Raw genomic sequence first — 26,689 nt, 5'->3', positions numbered from 1 at the left:
TTCCATTCCTCTCAGCATCTTGGATTAGGTCCTTATCATTCTATGCTATTTCCCCCCATACTGAGGTTTTCCTTCCCTTCCTATCATGTGTAATGACCTCTGGGAACATTTCCCTGGAAAGAATCCTTCAGTGATATCCCAGGACTTGAGGAAGCAGGTCCTTGACTTCTTACCTGCCAATGGTCGTTTCTCTGTCTAGTCCCAGGTTGCTTTACCAGCCTCCCTCCTCAGAATTAGTCCAGAGACACAGTTGGTCTTAACTGCTCATTAGAACACAAACTCACTGCCCTGCTTTTGAGGCTATGCTTTTTCTTCATGCCATTTCCTCCTAAGTGAATTTTCCAAAAATTTTCTGGGTTCTGTTCAGAGAATACTCATTCCACAATCCTATAGATAGGAACCCTATAATTTGTAATCTATAGCCCTTGTTAAATTCTTACCTTTCATCACAAATCTTTATATCTGAATGTCATTTCCAGTTGGTCAGGTTCTTAGAGATAGGGTTCCAGTACCTACCATGATGCTTTGCATAAAAAGAGCTGTTGCTAAATAGCTACCACTCTTAAGTACCTACTAAAGTGTGCTACAGTTCTGCAAAGTAAGTATTATTGTCTCTGTTTTAAATTGTGAAGAAGCTAAGTATCAAAGAGATTAAGAAACTTGCCCAACTCCAGTATAGTCAGGAAGTGGCAAAACTGGTTTGTCTGATTTAAAAGCTCTTACTATTTCTTCTATGTCATCCTACCTTGGTACTAAAAATAAATAGTTAAATAAAATTATTAAACAGATGTATTTATGGTAAAATACACCACTGAAATTGCTTTACTTACATCACCAATGTGCTACTTGGGGTCTTCATTTCAGTGACCAAGCTAGCTTCTGTGGACTAACTGATACACTCTTTTATTTTCTCTGGATTTTCCTTTCAAGGTTTTATTGATGCTAATGAATGAGATTTGATATTCTAATGTTAGCTTATTTGAGGGTAAGTGAAAAGGTTAGAAACTTAAGCACAATTTGTTTGGTCTTTGTTTTATTTTTAAGCAGAAAATTTTGCATTTGCCTAAAAACCTTTACTAGGCAACTGATAAGGCAAAAATAGTCCGCTTATCTTTTATGAAGTACTTTTTCTTTGTCTGCTGAGGTATAAAATACAGAGGAAAAACTTATAAAGTGTGCCAATCTTAAACAGCTTGGTGGGTTTGTTTGTTTGTTTGATATATCATCTGTATAATCACTGCATGAAGGTAAGACAATCTACATCCGTCCAGAAAGAAAATTCTTTCATGTACCTCCTGGCCAGTGCCTCCCCTGGAAGTTAACAGTCTTCTGATTTCTCTAATTGTAGATAAGTTTTGTCTGTTCTTGAACTTTAAGGGTAACCAAGTAATATGTGCTTCTTTGTGTCTGTCCTCTCTCATTCAGAATAATTTTTTGAAATTTATCAATGTTGATGCATGTACAAATAATTTATTCTTTCTTTCTCAATTATATATTTTTCTGATTATCATTCCATTCTATCAGTATACCATAGCTTGTTTATCTGCTAATTGATGGATGAGTTTGTTCTAATTTTGGCTATTGTAAGTGAAGCTGCTATGAATAGCCTTACACAGATGTTTTGGTGGACATTTGTAGTATTTCAGTTGGGGACATACGTAAGACTAGAATTAAGTCACAGAATAGCCGTATATTTAGTTTCAGTAAATTCTGTCCAACAGTTTACCAACAGTGAGTGAATAAATGTACACTACTGGTAGCAGCAAGAGTTACAGCTGTAGTTTCACATTTTCGCCAACACTTGATATGGTTATTATTTTTCATCTTAAGCCCTCTGGTGGACGTGAGATGCTCTCATGGCTTTCATTTGCATTTCCTTCATTATTAATAATGTTGAGCACCTTTTCATGTTGTGTCTCAGCTAATTTGATGAGATGAAGTTAGATATCTCTTTTTGTGTATTACTTGTTCAAGTCTTTTGCACATTTTTATTGGGTTGTTTTTCATCTTACTGATTTGTAGAAATTACACACATCCTTTGTTAGATGTGTGTATTGCAAATAGCTTCTCAGACTATGACTTTCTGTTTTATCTTTCAATGTTTTTTGATGAACAGTTCCTAATCAAATCCAGTTTATCAGTTTTTTTGAATAGTTACTCTGTTTTGTGTCCTGCTTTAGAAATCTTTGCCTATTCTTTAGTCACAAAGATATTCATTTTCCAGTTCACGTTTAGGTCTGTGATCCATTCTATGATCTATCTCAAAGTAATTTTTTGTATGATGTGAGATAAGGAAGGGTCAGCTTTTTTTCGGTATAGAAATCAAGTTGCTCTGGAATCACTTTTTGAATAGACTTTACTTTCCCCCTTTGAAGGGCATTGGTGTCCTTCTTGAAGATCACGTGTTCATCCATATATATATATAGGTCTGTTTCTGACCTCTCAGTTCTGGGTCATCCTATTTGTCTCATGATTGACAATAGCTAGTCAAGCTCTAGCTATCTTTTTGGTATTCCAGCCAAGAAGGAGGAGAAAGTAATAATATGCTCTTTCTTCAAGGATTATTCCCAGAATTTACATATAACACTTGTGTATAAATTGCCTACACCTTGTCAGTCAATAACGTGACAGCTTTTATCTTCAAGGAACATTGGGAAATGTCTTTATTCTGGGGGCTCATTCACCCTTTTAAAATTCAGAGTTTACATTACAAGGGAAGAAGGGAAGAATGGCTGTCAGGGAGAGTTTGTAGTCATTGCTATAGCTTCTATTTGTAAGCACTTTGTAGATGCTTAATAAATATTTCACTTGATTAACTCTCAACTACCTCTCAGGGCAGCCTCATGACCATACATGCAGATATCACAGGCCTGTGCTAGAAAACGTTCCCAGATCTACTCAACAGGAAATGTGCCAAGTGGTAACAGAGTCAGCTACTTCCTAGTGAGACAAATGTTCAGATCCTGTTGAAGTTCTTCTCAAATCACCCAGTGTTTCTTCTTTATGTGGTGTGGTTGCCATCGTAGCAGTGGCGAGAGAATGAAACCTAAATCAAGAAAACCTGAAGAAAGATGTGGCTCATCAGGTCTCATAAGAGAGTGGACTGTGATGGGAGGAAGACCAAATAAAACATCTTTTGGTCTTGGTAGGGTCCTACACATCCCTCATCCTTTGTATTTTGGAAAAGAGTCTGGAGGTCTAGATTCCATTTCTTCCATTTGTTTAATTTTACTATTGGTTTTAGTCAATGCAGTCAGTAGATGTGTAGATTTTTCATTTCATAGGAAATATTTAGTATTACTAGAACTTGAAACAAAAGGTCTCTGATAGTTAACGCTTGGACCCACCCAACGTTGTGTCTTTCCCTCTTTCATTCTGGGGAAAATTCTCTGAAATATCCAGAAAGAGTAGATGTATTCGTTTGCTTGGGCTGCCTTAACAAACTACCACAGACTTGGTGGCTTAAACAATGAAATGTATTTACTCACAGTTCTAGAGTCTAGAAGCCCAAGATGAAGGTGCTGGCAAATTTGATTTCTGATGGGGTTCCCCTTCCTGACTTGCAGATGGCTACCTTCTTGCTGTGTCTCTTCATGGCCTTTCCTCTGTGTGTTGGGTGTTGTGCATGGAGAGAGTGGGTCTCTGGTGTCTCTTTGTCCTCTAATAAGGTTACTAGTCCTTATTTTAGGGCTTCATCCTCAACCTCATTTAACCTTAATTAGCTTCCTAAAGGCCCTATCTTCAAATACAACCACAGTAGGGGTTAGGACTTCAAGACATGAATTTTGGGGGACGCAGTTCCATCCACAACAATGGGTTTTCTAGAAATGCATGCAGCAGTAAAATATTGGGACTGAATGTAAGTTGCTTTAGTGTTCATGTTATTCTCATTCTCTGCCATGTATTTTATAAGGATAGTAGGAGTATTGATATGCAGTTAGTTTAGTTTAGCTCCTGCTGGAGATTTGGAGAGCTTGTGTGAAGTAGGGCTATTATGTTAAATCTGTGTGCACTTCTGTGAAGCATGAAGTCACTGTCATATGTTTTAGGGGTAATACGTCACTTTCAAAGAGATGTGCAATCTAGACAGTTGTTTTTAAACACCAGGGGAAAGATGTTCATATTTTCAGAGGCTGTGATGTAGAACATCATTCATTGTGACATTTTACAGTATATAGGAAATTTTTAAATTTTTCTAATACTTTTCTGGGATTATTAGGATAATATAGATCCATATATAGTCGTTGAATATTGTAGCTTATAAATATTACCAGTACACTTTAGGAAAATTTTGTAGTGACTTACCTGTTTTAATTAATCCCAGTTTTTTCCCCCCACAATGTTGGAGGAGTAGATGATGGAAAATATTCTAGTTTTAAAGCATAAACATTTTACTCAGATTTTAAAAAATTAGAGTAGATGGTACCTGTGTGTGTGTGTGTGTGTGTGTTTGTGTGTGTGTAAAACAAGAAGGAACATTTAATTTTCTCTATTAGTTTGACAGTTCAAAATATCTTACAATTACCTAACTTACCTGCCTCCTCTTATGCTTGCTTGGATTAAAATAGGAAAGAGGAAGAGACTTGGTTGGTCCGTGAAGTTGCAGTGTTTTAAAGAAGACTGATCAAAGGCTTCATGTATTGAAGTCCATGTTTGTTTTATGAATCTTATCTTAGAATTTCTCAACTGTTTAGAAGCCGGCATCCCTGCTCCTGTAATTGTTTTGACAGGTGGAGGGAGTGACATAGTCTTTTCCATCTCTTGCCTGGGCATTTTGTCCTAAATTACTTATATGTGTTGTTTTTAAATGGGAAATGTCAAACTTCACTGGCCAAATAGGATCCAAAACTACATAAAATCTTTGTGGTGGACTTAGGAACAACTAATGTGGAGCTAATTGTAGTAAAGACAGCAACTGACCTCACTTTTTGGAGCACAGACTGAAGTATAATGGTTCCTCCTGAACTGTCACTTTCAGATCCCCATTTGTAAGGGGGAAATGAAGTGAAGTAAATAGAGATGTTTTCCAAATGAAAAGGAGAGCATCAATGTTGAAAACAGGTGACTATACTAAAAGCACAGATAAGTATGTAGCAGCAATAGTGAGGTGCCCTAGTAAACTAGTAAAACTAGCAAAAAAAAAAATCAGCTGTTAGAAATTTGATATGGACAGAAACCTACTTTACAAGGCAGTCTCTTTTTAGATCAGAAAGGAGGAACAGGATTTGATAGCTGTAGCTTGCAAATGCTCTTTATATAATTAAAGAAAGAATGTATCAGCTGGATAAGTTTTGCCCACAAGAGACTTGGTGGCATTTTTAACATGACCAAGGGAGAAAGATTTGATGAGCAGAGAAGACTGCTGGGTCCCCCAACGTCTATGTTACTGAGGTGTAGAGTATGGTAAAATTGGTTCCCCTGACTGTCAGTAGTTGATATCACTGTCCCTTAAAATCACTTAACTAACTTAACTTGTTTGGATTCCACTAAGAAACCTTGTGTTCAGTCAGGAGAGACTAGATTATGCTGTAGAACAATTGACTCCAAAGGCACAGTGGCTTAACACAACAAAAGTTATTAGTCAGTTGTTTGCGCATGCCACGTATATAGAGTAGACTGGAAAGGGGAGACATGGAAGACACACTAGTCACTGATCCATAGCAATTTTGAAATCTCTCACAACAGGTATTGGGACACCATAGGGGAGCAAAATGTTTCTTAATTAGGCCTGATTCTACCTTCTTGCTCATTGTTTTCAGAGGCCCTGAATCTTCCCTCTGGAGAGTTCTTTCTTTCTTTTACCTTCCTTAGCCACATATGAAGTAGAGAGTAAAACGTTTGCTCTACCTGGGGACTGAGCAACTCTTTCTGTTCACTTTCTTCAAACAGAAGATTAGGAGCCAATGGGTCATTTAAAGACCTCATTTAATAGGCTAGTTCTTTTGGCAGCGCAATTGTGTCCAAAATCTGGAAGATTTCTTATCTGTTTGCAGTCAGTTCTAAATGCTAGAAAACACACCTCTATTTTTTTCTTTTGTTTTGAGGTCTGGTTCTGAGATCTGCAACATAGACTTGCTTCCTCATTCCTGTAACTCTGTTTCTTGACCTAAAGAAAGTTATTTTGGGACTGGCTGACTTCTTTTGGAAGTCTTTACCCTTAATCTGATTTTCTTCCTCAGTCATTTCATCAAAATAAAATGATTTTGTGGATACATTATCCATCATTGCCCTGAGGCAATTTGATTTAAAAAAAAAAAAAAAGGTTTTCTTGGGCTTAAGACTTCCAAAGTATTTAACTGTTAGTATGGAAGTTGAGAAGTAGTTAATTCTTTTAACATTGCAAATCTGAAATGTCTGGAATCTCTCTATTACTTCATTTCTTGAAAACTAGATAGTTCTTTTTTGAGCTCCTCTGTTTCTTGAATACCTTGCCCAATGCAGCCGATAGTAACTAGTGTGCACTTCAGATGTTTTGTTTTGTTACCTCTTCTAGAGCTGCAGTTTCACTAGGTAGGTGATCTGCCTCCTAAGGCTCTAGAGGCAAAACTTTACAAATATTTTGCCACTTTGTAAAATACACCACTATCTTTCTAGCACTTAAGAATTTTTCTCACTGCTTCCTGACCACTAAACTGTGGTCATGTATTTTAGGTTTTTGCTAGAGAAACATTCTAGTTCTGGTGCCAATTTCTATATAGTCAGAATGGGCTGAAGTTATCCTGTGCTAATGAGCCATCCCTGAACCTCAGTGGCTTCACAGAAGAACAGTTTTATTTTCTTGCCCATACTTGACATCCATTGTGGATTTCTGGGAGACTGTTCCATCATACTGTCAGATTCCAGCCTATTATGACCACCATCTTGTAGCTGTATGCTTTCTGAAATACTTGGCTTTCCTGATTGCCATGGTATGGAAAGATAATATTAAATGGTCTTGTGCCAGTAATTCACTGTTTGTTGGCAGCCTGGAACTAGTCACATGGCCCTGCCTAAATGTAAGTGGGTAGAGAAGTTCAAGCGGGAGTATAAAGAAGGACTTGTACTGTATATCTAAATAGTTTAAAGTTATAGGTTAAGACATAAATTAACTGTAAAAATGTACTCCATCATTCCTTGACAAGTCGATCTCATATGAACTGGAAAACCAGTTTTGAATGTGGAATTCTTAGAGTCTTAAGATCTCTGCACCTCTAGAACATGGCAGTGTAGGGAGAGCTGGCCCATCTTCCCTTCTCTTCATGTTCTGGTCTCAATTCTGCATCTGTGAAGGGCATGCATTTGATTATGTCCACACTTCTACAAGCAGCCACCCCACCCCTTGGCCACCTTTTGGGCTTAGGGTTGCACACACAATGATATGATCTGTCTTCAAAAACAAGGGGTCTGGGGAAGAGGGCTGTGCAGTCCCTGGTAGCAGGCTTGAAGTTCTTTGAACAAGGAATTCCATGGTTCCAGGATCCAGGAGCACAGTCTAGGAGGGGCGTCTGGGCCTGGGTAGGTATGTCGCTTTAGACACTTGGCCTTCTCACTCTAGAGGAAAGGGTTTGCTATGAACCCCTTTTGCCCATGTTTAAGGGCAATATTGAGTAAATGTATTATCTGTGTGTCTAGAAAATTAGAATAGCGTATATGTATGAGCATACAAATCTGTACCATATTCATGCTTACTAATTTAGCTTCCTAGCTAGAGCTAGGGAGGAAAAAAAAATGCCCTAATTACCAAAGTAAAGTGTCACATTTTGACAATTACAATTTTTATTATAAAGTCCCCATCATAATGTATAAATTAGTTTCTTATGTATTTGCTCATAGCAAATTTGCATCAATACTAGGTTTTCTGACCTTATGGCGGTACTGGGACTATGTCATAGCTCTCTGAGTGATGCCTTTACTTTGTTACCATGTAAAAGGAGTAACTAAGAAACCATGAGGTCTGACCATCATAAAGGGTAGGTAGCTGGGTGCAGAATCCAAGTGACCAGATCAAACTTTAGCTCTACTACTTCAAAACTGTCTGATATTGGGAAAGGTTTTATTCTTTCTGAGCTAAATTTTTCTTATTTGAATAAAGGGAATAAAACCTTTTCTCAGGTTGTTGTGACCAATATAATATACACCTAAAAATATTTTGTCTACACAAACTATTCATAGGTCAAATTTCTCAATTAAAAATGATGAAAAGCAATGAGATATTTAAAAAAGTATACCTGAGACTTAGTGAAGGCAGGATAACAGAAGGGAGGAGGGAGGTGGGGTCCCTGGAAGATAAAGGCCTTAGTCTAATATCATATGTTAGACTCCTAACTCCCAATGTGATGATATTTGAAGGTGAGAGCCTTTGGAAGTTAATTAGATTATGAGGGTGGAGCCTTCATGAATGGAATTAGTGCCCTTTTACACTAAGAGGCTAGAGAACTAGCCAGATTTTATTTTTTCTGCCCTATGAGAATATAACAAGAAGTCAGCAGTTTGCAAACCCGAAGAGGGTTCTCACCTGAACCTAAGCATTCAGGCACCATGATCTCAGACTTCTAGCCTCTAGAACTGGGAGAAATATTCATTGTTTAAGTCATTCAGTCAATGGTACTTTGCTACCAGAACTGACCAAGATAGGCATAGTTAGATTTTTATATTGTAGAATTGTAAAGCCTGTAATGTAGGTTGATGAGCTATATAATCTTCCTGGAAGGGTAAAGGAAATTTAAAGGAAAGTGCCTCCAATATCCTCTAATACTGGGTCCCACCTTTTAGTGAAGGCCTCAATTCCCTCTCCATGTTAGGGTTCAGATTCCTGGAAACCAGAAGCTCTGGTGAAGTAGGTCAACCTGTTATTGTCTAGGTCAACCTGTTATTGTCTGCTGTGATTGTGCTCATCAGAAGCACTTCTTGGGTGTTTGTGCTTGGCTATTCTTTGCAAACCTAGTTATACGGATATAGTTCATATCCTGTAAGAATTTAGCCATTTAAGAAAGACAATGAACATGAACACAGATGTTATAGCTGTGGTGACATGCAAACAAAACAAACATGAAAAATTTAGTCAATTTTGTGCAATATTTTAGAATGAAGAACCACTGAAGAACCATACAAATATTATGCTTACACTGTATATATCAGGGTGATTGTGTTTATGAGTTTCCTCATGGGTCAAGAAGTGATAATGATAGGAATCTCATAGAATTGTTATGAAGATTAAATTAGATATTATGTAAAAAATACCTAAATTATACCATGGTAAACACTCAAAAGATTCTTGTCAGAATAATATTCCAAATACCTTCTATCAGAAATGGACAGGTCCAGCAGGCAGATAATCAGTAAGGACATAGTTGAAAATAACAACACCCATCAATCAACTAGATATAATTGACTTCTGTAGACTACTTTATCCACAGCAGCAGAATATACATTCTTCTCAAGCTCACATGGAACATTCACCAAGATAGGCCACATTCTGGGCCATAAAACACATCTTAACACATTCATAAGAATAGAAATCATATGATGTCTGCTCTCAGATCACAATGGAATTAAAGTAGAAATCAATAATAGAAAGACAACTGGAAATTTTTCAAAATACATGGAGATTATACAATATAAATAACAATAAATATTAAAAATTAAATTTAAATAATAAAAAATTAAATATAAATAAACAATATAAATAAGTAGTTTATAAATATAAACTTATAAATAACACATAGGTGAAAGAAAAGAAAATCTTGAGAAATTTTTAAATGTTTTGAATTAAATGAAAATGAAAACATAACTTACCAAAATGTGTTGGATGCAGAGAAAGCAATGCTTAGAGGGAAATGTATAGCATTGAGTGTATGTATTAGGAAAGAGAAAAATCTAAAATCAGTGATGAATATTTCCACCTTAGGAAACTGGAAAAAGAAGAGAAAACTAAATCTAAAGCTAGCGTAACGAAAGAAGTAATAAGAATTAGAGCAGAAATCAGAGAAATTGAAAATAGGAACTCAACAGAGAAAAGCAATGACACCAAAATTGGTTCTTTGAAAAGATCAGTAAAATTGTTAAGCCTCTAATGAGGCTAACTAAGAAAAGAAGAGGAAGGATACAAATTACTAATACAAGAAATGAAGGGATATCACTTCAGGTCCTTTGGATATTAAGGGGATAATAAAGAAATACGATGAACAATTCAATGCTCACAAATTTGAAAACCTAGATGAAATGGGCCAACTCTTAATTTAAAAGACTCAATCTGCCAAAACACCGAGGAAGAAATAGACAATCTGAAGAAACCTGAAGAGACCTATCTCTATTAAAGAATTCAAATAAATAACTAATTACTTTCCAAAATAGAAAGCACCAGGCCCAGATGGTGTTACTGGTGAATTCTGCCAAACATTTAAGGAAGAAATTATGCCAGTTCTCTACAATCACTTTCAGAGGATAGAAGCAGAAGGAATAACTTTTAAACTCATTCTGTGAGGCTAGCATTACCCTAATACCAAAATCAACAAGCAATTACAGTAAGGTTGTAGGATACAAGGTTAATATACAAAAGCCAATTGCTTTCCTATATACCAGCAATGAACAAGTGGAATTTGAAATTAAAAACACCATCCCTTCAATTTTGTTGTGAACCTAAAACTGTACTAAAAAATGTAGTCTTTTAACATATGTATTGAAAATGTGGAATCTGTGAATTCAGACAGTAATTTAGGTTACCTTTCACCTTTTGATTTTTGAAGTGAGTAGTCTATGTTAAGGTAACAAGGAAAAAACATCTCTCCAGAGAATTTGTTCCTTAAATGGAAACTTCTTGTTTAATTCAGAAAAACAGAATTCTTTATTCATGATTTGACATAGAACTACATAAGTAGACTCTTACCCACAATAAGTAAAATACTTATTCACAAATGGGCATTATTTTAGTGTTAAAAATAGATGTGCAAGGGGTTAGGGACAGAAGGAAGTTGTGAGGAAGGAAGTAGGTGTGCTTATAAAATGGCAACATGATGGATTCTTATGGTGATGGACTGTTAAATATCTTGACTAGGTGGTGGGTCTGTGAGCCTGCAGGTGATAAAACTCTGTAGAACTAAATACATAGACAAGTAGAATGTAACTGGGGAAATCTCAAGACCAGAGCATTGTATTAATGTAAAAATGCTGATTTTGATGTACTTCCATTTTGTGAAATATTACCATTGTGGGATTGAGTAAAGGATACTCAGGATCTCTCTTAAAACTTAATTTGAATCTGTAGTTATCTCAATGAAATAAAAAGTACACATATAACTACTATATAAAACTAATAATTTTTATTTGTTTTTAGGTTGTTCCTGCCTGATTGACAACATAGTCATCATTGGCGTTTGTAAGTTGATATTTTAATTTTTTTTAGCCTTTGCCCCTGACACTTGATATTTTCTAATTACCTGAAAATACTTTTCTAGAGAACTTGAGTAAAACTTGGAGCAAAACTTCTTTTATTTTTTGGTTCTTATATTACTTTAAGGACTCTCACTTTTTCTGATACCATTAGGTGATGGTTATTTTGAGGAAGTTTGAATTACACATTTTGGGCTAGAGCCATCTGTCTTTGGAGTGACTGCCTATCAGGGTTATGATTAGCAGGGGCAAAGTGCTATTTGTGGAATTGAGGTTGTACATATATCCATCCTGTTGGACATCACAGTCTTCACCTAGAACATCCTTGTGGCAGATGGTAAGAGGGACACAACAGCCTGGGAGAAAGCCACTAGTGTGAACAGTTTGACTGATGAGGTATAACATATTCTATTTATCTGTGAAAATCTGGCAACTAGATGAAATGCAGATTGGGAGAATTTAGCTTTTTGCTCATTTTCTCATTTGGAGTAGCTATATTTCTGTTTCATAATGTTTTCTTTCCAGTTTCAGTTTCCTGTTTCAGCAATGGGTAGGGTTTTTTTTGCTTTTTGTTTGTTTGTTTTTTTAATTCAGTGAAATGTAAACATTTTAAATAGGGAGATTTGAACAAACATTTTTAACCTGGGAAATGAATTATTCCCTGTATCACTGAAAACATTTACTCTTCTCTCTAGCCAAACTTTCTTCTTCCTTAATCTTCCTCATCTCAGTAAATAGCAACTGCATTCCTCCAGCCACTCAGACAGTCTCTTTGGCACCATCATCATTTCTTCTTTCCTTCACCCCCTGTTATTTAGCTGTTAGGAAACACTGTCAGCTCTACCCAGGTATATCCAGAAGATGACTGCTTCTCACCACCTCTTCCACTAGCATACTGGTCCAAGCCTTCATCATCTTTTTATTGACATAGCCTCCTAATTGGTTTCCCTACATAGCCTCCTAATTGGTTTCCCTGCTTTTATACTTTCTCTCTTAGAATCTATTCTCCAAATGGCAGCCAGATAGATTATTTAAACCTCTCTAGTCTGATCATGTTACTTTTCTGCTCCAGCGACTGTAGTGCCTCTTTTTGCAGAGGCTTATCAACTTCTACATGATACAGGCCCCCATTACCTCTGATTTGACCTAGCCTTTTATTGCTCCCCTCACTCACTGCTTTAGCCATGCCAATGTTCTTGTTCCTACATTAGGGATTTGCAGTTACTGTTCCCACAAATAGCCACATGATTTGATTCCTTACCTCCGTCAAATCTTTGCTAAATTGTCATCTCCTCACCCAGGCCTTCCCTGACCAGCTTATTTCAAATTACTACTGTTTCTCCCTTCCTTACCTCTCCCAGCATTTCCTATCCCTGCAGTACTTTATTTTTTAACCACCTTCTGATATATATATTTCACTCTTTTGTCTCCCATTCATTTGAAGATGAGCTCCACAAGAGTAGGAATTTTTTGTGTTTTGTTTACAAAGACGGGAAAGTGGATTGTGTAGTATTACTGACCTTGCCTAATATGACCTTCACTTGTTGCCTCCTAATCACAAAGATGGGTAAGTGAAAAAAGCAACTAAAATCTCAATCATCTGTATATTTCTAAGTATTGCTGGGAGAAAAACTAGATCTGAAATTTCTTCCAAGAATATACTTCGGTGCTTGTCTGGTTAGAAGTTCTTTGGTAAAAATGAATAGATCTTCATACTTTTAGTAAATGATTCCTAATACCATTTTATTAAAGACTAAGATTATTCTTTCAGAAGTTAGTTCCAGAAGCACTCCTTTTAAGAGCTATAAATTAAAGAGCAGATAGCATAGTGGATAGCACAAGTTTTAGAACCATACCTAGCCTAGCTTGAATTCTGGCTGGGATGCCAGTAAGTACATGACTAAAAGCAAGTTAATAAACCTTTCTAGGCCACAGTTTGTCTCTTATAAAATTGAAATAATAATAGCTGTGAGGCTTATGAGGGTTAATTGAGGTGATAGACCTGGCTATTAGCAACATTCAGTAGCTACTAATCTTTTAATCCTATGTTGCTCAGTATTATAAGCTTGAGTACTAGTAATTATTTTACAGAGTACTTTGTAGAGAAGACCATCTTTTGTTATTTATGTCATTACATGTAGTAAATTTTGAAAGATTATCTATGTTTTATGGAAGAGAAAATGATTAGGAGACATGGGCTGCTCTGTCATGTGAGCTCAGACAATTTTTTGCATTTTTTGAGCTTTTAAGTAATCTCTACATCTTAGCAATGTGAAGAGGATGAAATGAGATAATGTAGATTTGTCAGTACTTATTTGTAAATATAATGCACTAATGCAGGTATAAGGAATTGGAACTTCATACTGAGGGGACTTCCAGCATGACTTCCATGATGTAGTAACAGGAACTGGATTTATTGTCCTGCATTAGACAGGAAAAAAACACCCATAAAATATATGAAACAAAGGTTTTCAGACATTGGATGACAAATGGCACAAGACAGTGAACCCTGAGAGAAAGGAAATAAATGAGGCCACAGTGCAAGAAAGCGAATCCAAAGACAGCTCCAGTGTTCACCCTGAACTGAGGTGATAGAGCTGGGAATTAAGGGAGGGTGAGGCAGCTAGAATTTGCAGGACAGAGGACCAGAGAGAAGAGAGTTACACAAAGAGAGATCTCTGGAAATCTTTAGAGTGTCCCTGTGGGGTCTTCAGCTGAGTGCTGATTAGTGCGTGCTTAGGGGAGAACTACCCAAGGCTGGGAAAAAAACCACTGGAAAGGGAAAGGTAGTTCATATAGGGCTAGGAAGTGTGTATTCCAACCATTCAGAGTAGAAAAACTTTGTAATACAAGTGGCATTAAATGGAGAGCTCAGGAGGGTATTGTCTCCATAGTGAGCCAGAATTAGCCCTAGACTGAAGGCTGCTCTAGTCCTACATTAAAATCTTAAAAGTAAGCCATTAAAGAGGGATCATAAAACTTTTTTAATATCGGGGCAGATGGAAAATACTTTAGACTTTGCAGGCAATATGACTTCTGCTGCAACTGTATTGCTCTGCCTTTGTAATGTTAAAGCAGCCATAGACAATATGTAAATGAATGGGGGTGGCTGTATTCTAATAAACTTTACTTACAGAAATAGACTGTGGGCCAGATTTGGTTTGTGGACCAGTTTATGGACTCCTGGTTAAAGGGTCAAATTGTTTTTAGTAGCTTAACTCCATCCCAGAACAAAGTTCAAGAATATTTAAAGAAACACAAAATATCTAGCACCTACCTAACAAGGTAAAGTATGCAATGTCTAGCATTCAATCAGAATTTACCAGATGTACAAAGAAACAGGAAAATTCAGTAGTGAAAAGAAAATCCAATCAATAAAAGTAGACTCTGAAATGAAACAGACTTAATAAACAGATATTAATAAACAAATTTAGTAAGTTGTATTGAAGTAATTTAATAAGATTTTAATAAATAAACATATTCATTAAACAAGATATTAAAATGATTATTTTAACAAAGTTCCATATGTCCAAGATAGTAAAGGAAGCATACATTTGTTAAGGAGAGACATGAAAGCTATAAAATGACCCAGATTGACCTTCTAGAGACAACAGAAACATCTGAGCTGGAAAAATACAGTGAATAGGGTTGACAGCAGACTAGACATTGCAGAAAGAAAGACTGTGCAAACTTGAAGACACAGCAATAGAAATTATACGAAATAAAACACATACCAAAATTAAAAAAAAAAAAAAACTGTCTGTGAGCTGTGGGAAAACTTTAAACAGCCAGATACATGTGTAATGGAGTCTCCAAAAGAGGGAGGGAACAGAAAAATGTTAAAAAATAATTCCTGAAAGTTTGCTAAATTTGATGAAAACAAAAAGCCTACAAATCTCAGAAGTTCAATGAATACCTAGCAAATACCCCCAGAATGAAGAAAATTATACCAGGGCACACCATAATCAAATAGTTTAAAACCAGTAATGATGAGAGAGATTTTAAAGCAGAGAGCAAAGAATCTATAAATTTAGAGGAACAAAGAATGACAGCAGACTTTTTATCAAAAACAATGCAAACCTGAAGACAGTGGAACAATGTCTTTAAAGAAATTTAAGAAAAAACTGTCAATCTAGAAGTCTATAGTTAATGAAAATATTTTTCAAGAAAGTGAAATAAAGACTTTTTCAGACATACAAAAGCTGAAAGAATTAATCACCATTAGACCCACACTACAAGAAATGTTAAAGAAAGTCCTCAGGAAGAAGGAAAATAATACCAAATGAAAATACAGATCACCAGAAATGGTAACCATCTGGGTAAATGTGTAAGATTTTTTAATTTAAATCTTTTTTAAAAAGAGAATTGTTTAAATAGAAATAGTAACAATGTAGCTGGGGTTTATAACATAATAAAAGGTGTGACAATAATTGCACAAAACTCAGGAGGGTTAGTTGAAATATAATGTCAAAGTTTCTATACTGTATGTGAAGAGGTACAATATCCCTTGAAGGCATAGTGTAATAAGTTAAGGATATAACCATAAACCCTAAATAAACCACTAGAACATTTTAAAAAGAAGTTATAAGCCAAAGTAGATAAATCAGAAAAAAATAAATCAGTTCAAAAGAAGGCAGGGAAAAAAGGGAAAAGGAAATGGAGAACAGATGGGACAAATACAAAACAAATAGCAAGATGCTACATTTCAACGTAACAATATCAATAATCACATTGAGTATAAATGGTCTAAATCTTCTCATTAAAAGGCAATGAATGTCAGATTAGATTTTTTTTTTAAATGAAGATTAACTATATGCTGCCTGTAGAAAAAAAGTATATCATATATATAAAGACACCAATAGGGTATAAGCTAAAAGATGGAAAATAGTATACATTTTAGCACTAATTTTTTAAAAAGCCTGGAGTGGCTTTATTAATATCAGACAAAGGAGAAATTAAAACAAACAATATTGTCAGGGAGAAATAGGGTTATTTCATGATGATAAAGTGGTAAGTTCATCAAGAAAACATCTAAATGTTTATGTACATAATAATAGAGCTTTAGTACATACAAGGAGAAATAGACATATCCACAAATACAGTCAGATTTCAACACTCCTCTCTCGATAGATCAAGTAGATAACAAGTCAGTAAAGGTATAGAAGACTTAAGTAGCACTGTCAACCACCTAGAGAGTTATAGAACACTCTACCCAACCACAGCCGAACACACATTCTTTTCAAGAGCACCCAGAACATTTATCAAGATGGACCATACATTGGGTAAGGAAACAAGTCAATTAATTTAGAAGGGTTTAAATCATACAAAGAATGTCCTCTGACCATAATGGAATTAAATTGTAATAGAATGGTATCTGGAAATATCTTGTAAGTGAACAACACACTTCTAAAGAGCCCAGGGGCACATTCTAGGCCATACAGAACGCCTTAAATTTAAAAGAATGACAGTCATACAAAATACATTCTCAGACTACAATGGAATTAAAATGGAAATTTATAACAAAAAGCATGAAAATTCTCAAATATTTGAGATTGACCACAGTTCTAAATAATGCATGCATCAAAGAAATCTCACAAAAAATGTAAAAATAGTTTAAAAGAAAATGAAAATATGGTTTATAAAAATGTGTGGGATGCAGCTAAAAGAGTCCTTAGAGGGAGATTTATAGCACCCAATGCATATATTAGAAAATCTAAAATCAGTAACCTAAGTTTTTACCTTATGAAACTAGAGAGAGAAGAGCAAATTAAACCTAAAGCAAGCAGAAGAACGTAAATAATAAAAAGTAGAGAAGTTAACAAAATTGAAAATAGGAAAATGGTAGCGAAAAATCAATGAAATGCTAAGCTGGTTTTCTGAACAACAGTAATAAAATCATAAACCTATAGAGAGGCTAACTGAGGAGAAAAGAGAGAAGACATAAATTACCAATATCAGGAGGGGAAGAGGAACCACAACTAGTGACCTCATGGGTATTCCAGGGCTAATGAGAGGACACTACAAACAAGCTCTGCCCACAGACTTGAGGAGGTACATGAAATGGACCAGTTCCTAGAGAGATACATACACACTACCAAAACTCACTCAAGGAGAAATAGGTCACCTAAACAGCAAACACCAAAACTACCAACAGTAAAAACCTTCCAGAGAAGAAAATACTCAGGCCCAAATGGTTGCACTGGTAAATTTTACCAAATAACCATGTGACATTAAAGAAATGAAATGGATAATTAGGAGGTGTTTTGAACTGAACGAAAATGAAACGTATTTCCAAATAACTAGGATGCAACTATAGCAGTGCCTAGAGGGAAACTTATGTCACTATGTACCTGTATTGGAAGGAACAGTTTCAAATTAGTGGCTCAAGGTAAGGGATTGCTAGAATTGTTTTCAAATATCTAAATGTGTTTTATTAAAAAACATGTTTTCTTTGTGTTGTTGGAGAAGACAGGGGTGGTTATGAAAAAGCAACTCTTAGCCCTTCATAGGAAAGAAATAACCACCAAACTTCTCTAGTTATGAACTGAGTTTCTTCAGTGAGAAATACTCTCTTAAATACTGTTCAGAGTTTTTATGAGCTGCTAATTTCTGAGATAAATGGTAGTGAAGGAAAAAAACATTTCTCAATGTTAACAGGCTATAGATTAACATGCTCACTTAAACTGATGTGTTAGATAGTAGGTAATGCAATGTAAGACTGAGCAGTAATTTTAAAAATCACAAAATTGTATAATTAGGAGGAGCCTTAAGTGGTGTTTAGTCAACCAACAGTGGCCTCAATTTCCTGCCTCTTTTAATATCAAAGCTTTGGATAAAAAAAAAAATTAAGGGGGATCCATTTAAGTTTTCAGGTCAGCAAAAGCACTGAAGGACAACTAAGTCACTCCAGACTATTGCATCCACAGACCACCATCTATCAATAGGGTGTTATGAAAAATGAGATACAGTGAAAAACAAGGTTTGCCACTTACCACTGGCAGTCTTGTCTTATGCTAGAAAGTTAATCCATTTTTCTTGTAGTGAGTACTGTGAGGGTCAGGTGCAGTAAAACATGCAGTAGTTCTTTGAAAACTTTAAAGCACTATATTCATACAACACATATTCCTACTGGGTACTTTCCTTTGTGTGGCAACGTTCTGTGAATTTCTACCTAGCACCAATACATTTCTACTTAAAATGGTTAAGTGGCAAGAAGTAAAACTGATTGTACAAGAAGAACCACATTGCTGCTTTATAGCAACAGGGATTTGCCTCAGTTTTTTAAAAGACAATTCAATTAGTGTTTCTATTTTGTATAGTAGCTTATCTTTTATGACAGTTTGATCTTGGTTTATACTTGGTCCCATAAAATTCTAGACTCGAGTGCTAGCTTTTTAGTGCTAGAGGGAATCACGTCATCCTGAGGCTGAAAGTTAAATTTTATGGGTTTTTATTGAAAAAGAAGCATTTGTTCCCTTTGAACTAGTTTAACATTAGTATGATTTTCAACAGCAATGATAATAGATACCATAATCGAGGATTTCTTATATGTAACACTGCTCTAGGTGCTTTGTACAAGTTACCTAATTTGATCCTTCACAAACTCTATGAGAGAAGATAGTATTATTCCTCTTTTACAGATGAAGAAACTGAGGCTCTGGAAATATTGTTAATTGCTTAATTTACAAAACAACTGAAAAGTGATACTAAAATTTAAATATGGATCTGACACCAGAGTTCATACTCTTAAACACTGCTTCCTTGAATCAGCAGTATAATGCATTGGGCCTAGGAACAGATTGTGATTACTTGTTTAATATAATTATGGTGAGAACATCAGTGAATAATTATATGCAGGCATGGTAGCTTGGTACAATGGAAACAGCAGGGGATTTAGAAACAGAATATTTAAAGTTGTGACTCAGCTACTTATTTGTTCTGTGACTTTGGCAGATCAATTTATGACGTCTCTTGAGGCTCTTTTCTGCCTTCAAAAATAGAAATTCATAAAACCACCTATCTCAAATGGTTATGGTGAAGATCAAATTGATGTTTCTAAGTGCCTTGTAAATGCTTTTGAAAGGTGTATAAATGAATTGATGAGTGTATTTCGTCATTTGCCATAGCCTTTCTTCCAGTAGTAAATTTTCTGAGTGCTTTTAAAAAATGATTTGATTTATAAAAACCTAGTGAGTTTCCAGAGCAGCTCTATTGAATTACAGAGTGATCTATTATATAAGAGGGTTCTACTCAGAAGAACAGCTTTCTTCGATGAGAGACATCGTTTTTGAGGAACGGTTATTTCACAATACTTGGTATGGGAATTCTTCACAGATGTTTCTGCCTCCATTTTGGAAGAGCAGGGAGACAGAGAGGCCAAACTGAATCAGTGCCAGAGTCAGCTTTGAGGTTCCTAATATAACTGTCACACTGCGCCTCCCAAGAATTCTGCTACCTTTCCCGCCCAGTTGAGAGTTCTGTATTTTCTCAGTTTATTTCTGTCCTGTTTGAGAAAAGTGGAAGCCTTTACCTGGAGGCTATTCACTACCCTGTACAAGTTGGCTTCTTTGGCCAAATGAACAATCAGTGAGTGTACCCCCCCAACCCCCACCCAGGTCGGTCCTGAAGCTCCTGAGACAGGCACGTGGGGAGGTTGTGTTCTGTGTCAAGGAATGAGTTCTCCATGCCTTTCATTCCAATATTGTTTATTTTCTTTTTGGTTTAGGAATTTTGAAACTTAACCCATCTATTCCCATGTTTACTCAGGATTAGCAGCAGAAATGGAACTGGAGTACAGTAAAACGAACGCATTTTGTTACGGGCTTTTTTGAAGGTGGTGTCAGAGCAGCAGTTCAGAATCCAGTGGAGGCTCCGGAAATCTTTTAATTCTGTGTGTTCAGTGTAGGTGACCAGTCAGGATAATCCACTTTCTTTCCGAGTCCCTCTGGCCCTCCCTCCTCCTCGCTAACCCTCTTCACTCCCACAAACACACACAGACAGCTCCCTCACCCACAGACTGTCATTTAAGAGCTTGGATTACCAGCTTCGGGGATTACTGAGCTCACAGCAGAAAGCTAACTCTTCTGCCTCTGCTCATGTTTGTGTTTTGCAAACCAACTCTCTGTCTAGGTCGCGTGGCCTTCGCGCGCGACGAGGCCTGAGGGAAGCCCAGGAGATGCGACTTCCCTCATCCTGCAGGGATGCTTTACCGGGTCCTCCCAACATCTTTAGAACCATTAGGTTGAAAGGAAGGTGTCCCAGGGGTTTGGGGACGCTGACACGAAGGAAATTGCTGATTGAGGGAGACAGGCCCTGGCGGGACTGCAGGATGGAGGGAGAAAGGGAGAGTGAGCAGGCGGAGTTTATTTATGGAAAGTCGGGGGCCATCGCGGCCCGGGGCCCCAGAAGCGGAGGACTTCCCTCCGCGCTTGTTTTCTCCCTCTGACCTTGGATGAACTAGTGAGCAGTATATTATGCCGGGCGATTGTGCTGGTTTGTCATGGTTAGCATTCTGGACTGTCACTGGAATGTAGGAAACGGATGAATTTGAATTGAACCATGAGGTGGTCCGCCGGGCCCTCTCCTCGTCTCGAGGAAACCTGTCGCTGTTTGTCTGGGCCTGGCCTAATGAAAGCAATGGAGGGAAAGAGAGGTGGGCCTTTGATCTCTTTGTTGCAGCTGCTCCCTGGGAACTCGCTGAAATCAATGCCCTGTTTTCCTGAAGGAGTGAATGGCTCTGCCTAACTAGCTTTGTGAGGCCGTGGGGGAATTCACTGCCTCTGTTTATTGACAGCTGAAAAGGAGCACATGGGGTGGAATGCACCTTCTTGTGAAAACCAGGCACAGGGAAAATTAGACCTCAATTTAACACAGAGGAATTTGGAAATTCACCCCAAAGGAGACGGTGGTTTCTCATGCTTACATTAGAATTACTCAAGTTTGGGGCTAGTGTGCAATGAACAATGAAGGGTCTGTCACAACTGTGTTATAAGTAGGAATATGATATGCATAATAAATGATAAGTAGAAGTTGATTCAACACCCTCATTTTTTTTTAAACACAGAAGTAGACAAAGACGAATATTAACCGTGGTAGCATCAGGTGATGCTTATTTTTGCTTTAAGAAGAAAAAAAAAGTTGATACTTAAAATAAGCATTGTTACTGTGATATTACTAAGTCTCTAGAATTTGTCTTTTATTCATTTATATTTCAAAACGTCTTTGAACTTTGTATCTAAGTTTCACTCAGGCTAGCTGTTCCTGCTTTCTGGATTGTGTGTGTTAAATGGGAATGTTACAAACATAATTTATCTTTAAAAACTTGTATCCTTCGGATATTATAACCCGAAGTCTATGTCAAACATAAATGAAACTGGCTTATAGGCCAATTTAGCACTTGTAGATAGAATAGTTCATAAATACTAAAATTGCTGCCTTATTTTTGACAACACTGTAAAGAAAAAGTCGAGTTTAGCACAAGGAAATGTCGCTATACCTTCTTTTACATCTCCCATCACTTGCTTGATTTCCCAGGAAGAATTTATAGCTTCTTCCTTTGGCCCTCAGCCCTTTGTGCACACCTCTATTATAGCACTTAACACATTGCCCTGTAGCTCTTTGTTTAGGTGTATTCTTTTAGCTGGAAGTAAAGCAGCTGTGTCGTATTCATTTTTATATCTCCAAGCCCAGCGAAGCTCTTGGCTCAGTGAATGCCTGCTGAATGAATGGGGATTGATAGCTCCCTGTACATTACTTTGAATGTAATTACTTATCCAGGCTTCAACTGCAAATACTACATTTTAGGAAAACCTGATTGATCTATTGTTACCTGATTGGTGCTATAGCTTTTTCAAATCTTTCCTTTATGGAGAATTATTAAACAGTTTTTTTTTTTTTTGATGTGGCAAGTTTGTTGGGCAGTCCATCAGCCTCTGAACTGGAGGCATGAAAAGTGTATGGCATTGTCCTTTTTAAATCCAAGCTCTCTCCTCTAATATTTTTTTTTTCTAAATAAGCCTCAGCACAGTGTTCAGATATTTTCAGTATGAAGATGAAAAGACTTTGAATTTTACAGATTTTCACTTGACCAGATATAGTGATTGAGATGGATAAAGCTTCCCTTTTACATGATTTAATTCTATGATGTAGTGTTAAATAATGCAAAACAAAACATCCTTTGACAGTTTCTTTAACCAGATTTACCACCACTATATGTTATGAACCCCTTATCAAAAAGGAAGCAAACACCTTCACTTCTCAGTGAAAGGTGTAAGGGAAAATTTTATTCTAAAGGACTAATGCCTGTGATTTCACAGGACCCTAGGATAAGCCCAATTTCTGAGTCATTCTCAAGTTAAAACCGATTTCTTTTTGAACCAGAGCTTTAAGTGGCAAATAGTTGTCAACATTCTTTGGGAAAATAACATCTTAAAATCATAACAGAAAACATTAGAAAACGTGGAGAAGGTAGGTAAGTGTACAAGTACAGAAACTGGCTAATATATTTTTCTCCGTGTTATCTTTGTTTTATTTTCACCACCGAGATTATTATTTTTTTTAATCTATCTGGTTTTCTGTCTTGATTGAATGTAGGGATGAGCTTTAAAATACAGGTCTACAAATTTGTGAGTCGTGGTGGCAGTCTTGCAGAGGAAAAGGCGCTTGTAAATATGGTTGATTCAGCAGGTTGTGATTCTGCTGAGATTCTAGATTTCTTACGAAACAGAAAAATTACCATGGCCTTGATCATTGATAGACTCTCGCCCCCATAGGTATTAACTTGTAGATAAGAAAGCGGTAAGCCTAGTATTAGGTTTTATAACTTGGCTGCTCAGGCCTCCTGGTTTCTGGAAGTAATTTCTCTGACATCATACCAAAGTGGGGAGGGGAAGAGGGTGGGACAAGACGTGCGAAATCAAACTACACTTTTCTCTTTGATGTTTCAATTCAAGAACGGTGAGGCATATCTTGTCCACATTGATAGAACTACATACAGGCCCAGGGAGGGACAGCCGTTGAAAGTTGTATTCTCACTATGTTTCTAGAACCAGGTAATGTCAACCACGTGATCCTCCATAAAAGAGCCCTTTTCTTAGGACTGAAGACTGTTGTCATATCCAAGAAGAATAATTTCGAGTAATTTAAGAGTCAAACCCTCAAAATAGGTTCGTGAATCGAAAGGTCTTTGTATTTGTGTGTGTTTATCTCCATAGGCAAACTTCCTAGCAGAAAGATACCAGATACTTCCCTCTTAGACGGCTTCCGTTCTGTCCAGACTCACCAAATAAAGCGGCCCTAATAAAGGCTTATCTGGTCATTGCAAGGGAGACATCCTCCTTAGCGTTAGATTGAATTACAAGAAAGACGGGTGTGCTCACTGTCAACAAGTTCTGCCCTTCAGGCCTGTCCTCTGAGTTGTAGCCTTGTCTTTGAAAAAAACAAACAAACAAAATTGGAATTAAGCAAAGATTTCTTTTGGTTTGGTTTTTTTTTTTTTTCTCCCTTTTTTTTTTTTTGTTTGCCTGTATGTTTGCTTTTTGGCCTTTTAATGGTCTTTCCTTGCTTTTTAGAATCCTCTTTCTCTCCCCCACTGCACCGTCAGCCCTGTTCAGGTACTTGCTGCCTTTTCCCAAAAGAGAATGTTCTCAGCTGACCCCTTTAAGAAAAGGTTCTGATTATCATCTGATTTCTTCCAGAGGCTCTGAGATATTTGTACTTGAATCAGGGTCTCTGGAAGAGGATTGCAGATACACCAGTTCGTCTTGCTTCCCGGGCCCCTGTTAAGCACTCTACTGCACATTAACTCATTTAATCCTCAAAAGACTCTTGTGCTGCAGGTACAATTATTGTCTCCATTTTACAGATGAGGAGTGGAGGCAGAGAGCTGTTAAACAAGTGGTGTGAGGTTCCTGCCTGGCTCTAGGTGACACCTGGGTCTGATCTAGGCATTCTGGCCCCACAGCCCCCACTCTTCACCATGTCACTGCATCACGTCTCTAAAACTAGAAATCTAAATCTAAAAATTTAGAGATGTGCCTCTGAAAGGTTGGCATATGACACGATGGCACGGTGACAGAGAGTTGTAGATCCTGGTGCTTCTGAGCTCACGTGCTGTATGGAGTGGTACCAGTGTAGTTTTTCCTTAGTGCCTTTTTTTTTTAACCTTTTCGATTTTTTTTTCCCTCCTCTAGGATTGCGCTCACATCTGATGTGGCCTCTGTTTCGTGTCACGTCTGAAACTTCCCTGTACCTCAGACTTAGAATGGTAAGTGTCTCCGCTGCATCCTCTGACTTTTGCCCAGCCTGCTCTCCCGTGATCAGTCTGAGTCTGTATTCTTATTCTGCTACATCAGGGCACACACCACCGCCTTCCTTCCGCTCTTCCACAGTGGAGGGGGCTGTGTTCCAGAAAACACTGAAGCACTTTCAGAGAACTTACATTTGAGGAACTGCAGACCTTGAAGGGAAAAGCAGGGCTGGGGGATATGGAAGCCTCTTTTTCACTCCTTAGGAAAATCAAGAGAACATGCTCAGAACTGTCATTGGTATATTTATTCATATTACTTTAGAAATAAGGGGCATTATACAGTTGACTTTTATTTTTCATGACTTGTCTACTGGACTTGTGATCTCCTCTCCCCGATATTTTTAAAAGATGTTTTCAAATAAAAACAAACAAATTAATACTAGGGTAAATTTGGGGGTATTATCCTCCATTTAGACTCATATTTAGTATGTTGCATGTATTACAATTCAGAGTCTCTAAAGCATGCTCCTAAAATCATAATATGAGGTGATTCTCAATTTGCATCTGTTCTGTTCAGATTTCCTAAAATCATGAAATACGTATGCCCCTAAATTCAGTGGAGGGAAACTTAAACGTGCCCCTAAATTTGAGGGAACTTGTGGTTGACAGGCTCCCTGATATTTATCAGAAGTTTTTATACCTTTTTTTTTTCTCCATTGTACGTGTAGAGGTTATGATTCGTTTTAAATGCCTGTTTCAAAATAACAACAGCTTGTTCCAGCCTTGAATTTCACATCCAACATTTTGGTTGTTTTGCTCTTGGAACATGTATTAGTTCTCTCTTTAAGCCCATTGCCTTCTTCACCCTAAAGGACCCCTCCTCCTGTTTTGCAGCTTTAGTGCTAATGGTGTTGCTTAACCCTAACTCTTGGCCTCTCTCCACATACTTATTTGCAAGATGTCCTTGACTGTAATATGCCATATTTTTTAATTTCAGTCTTCTTTGTATGTTTTCTTATATTCCATCTTACACTTGCAATTTTTTTTCCCCTAAACTAGATAAGCTACTTCCAAATTTATTGTGCTCTTGGGACTGACTTCTAGAAAGGCTGTTCACAGCTGCCACAGGTGAAAGGCCAAAGTGAAGAGAATATTAGATGTGTGTGTTTAAATTCCTCTTCTTCAAATGGGTCTAACTGAAATTGATCCACTTCCCCAGCCACACATTCTAAAACTTTCAAAAGAAAATCTAGTGCAGTCAGAAGATGCCAGAACCACTTCTGCGTATCATTTGGGTAACTTTATGATATCTGTAAGGCCAATTCATGCCAAGTCCCATTTGTAATGGTTTTCTCCAGTTAAATGTAATATTGCTGTTAAAAGCACAGCTAATCATACCATACGGCTTAAGGATTTAAAAATCTTTCAACTATGTGACATACTAAATTTTGAAGCAGACAGGAAATAATTAGAAATTTCTTTTACAAGTACTTGGTAGAAAACGGAATTGTGTCATGATGATCCAAAAGAAAGATTATTGAAGTCAATCAGTAATTTATACTCTTTCTGTTATATGTATTGTATTCTGAAACAGGTAATTAATATTTCCTAATAGTGAGCTTACCCAGTATGTAAAATCATCCTTGATACTTATTAACAGACCACATCTACTTTGTACGTAAACTTCAGACTCTGCCTGAGTCATTGTGCCTCCGTATGTATGTGTGTGTGATGCATAATTTTATAACAGCTCGGCCAGGTAGAGGGATGTCAGCATGAGGAGGAGTTAGGGAACTTACCTAAGGTTACATCCCTGGCAAGTAGCGGATTCGGTGTTCAGACCTAGAGTCATCTGACTCCGAAGCCAGGACTCTTTCCACTCTACCAACCCATCTTTCTTCCACTGTATCTAACAGAAGACCATCATTTGGCTAACATTTTTTAATTAACTGTAGGAACCTAGCCTCGGATTAAGTATAGTATGCTTCTAGTAAAACAAAAAGAAGGGAGAGTAAAACACATGATCATACCACTTTTACTTAAGAAAAGTTACTATCAAGAAATATCGTTAATTTT

At 37.0% G+C, this 26,689-nt stretch overlaps 1 protein-coding gene across 5 annotated transcripts in view; it reads left to right on the top strand.

The window, feature by feature from the left end:
• Window positions 1-26,689, top strand: part of PLAGL1 (PLAG1 like zinc finger 1) — a 63,850-nt gene that overhangs the window by 9,242 nt on the left and 27,919 nt on the right. For all 5 annotated transcript variants that reach the window (XM_014567518.2, XM_032485070.1, XM_032485071.1 and 2 more), the window contains 2 exons: window positions 11,312-11,353; window positions 24,558-24,631. The gene's annotated coding sequence lies outside the window, so the exon portion shown is untranslated. The remainder of the gene's footprint in view (window positions 1-11,311; window positions 11,354-24,557; window positions 24,632-26,689) is intronic.

This window comes from Camelus ferus, chromosome 8, assembly GCF_009834535.1.
Source record: "Camelus ferus isolate YT-003-E chromosome 8, BCGSAC_Cfer_1.0, whole genome shotgun sequence".
Classification (NCBI taxonomy): domain Eukaryota; kingdom Metazoa; phylum Chordata; class Mammalia; order Artiodactyla; family Camelidae; genus Camelus; species Camelus ferus.
Note: the sequence above shows the minus strand (reverse complement) of the source record. Positions and strands in the feature narration are given on the sequence as shown.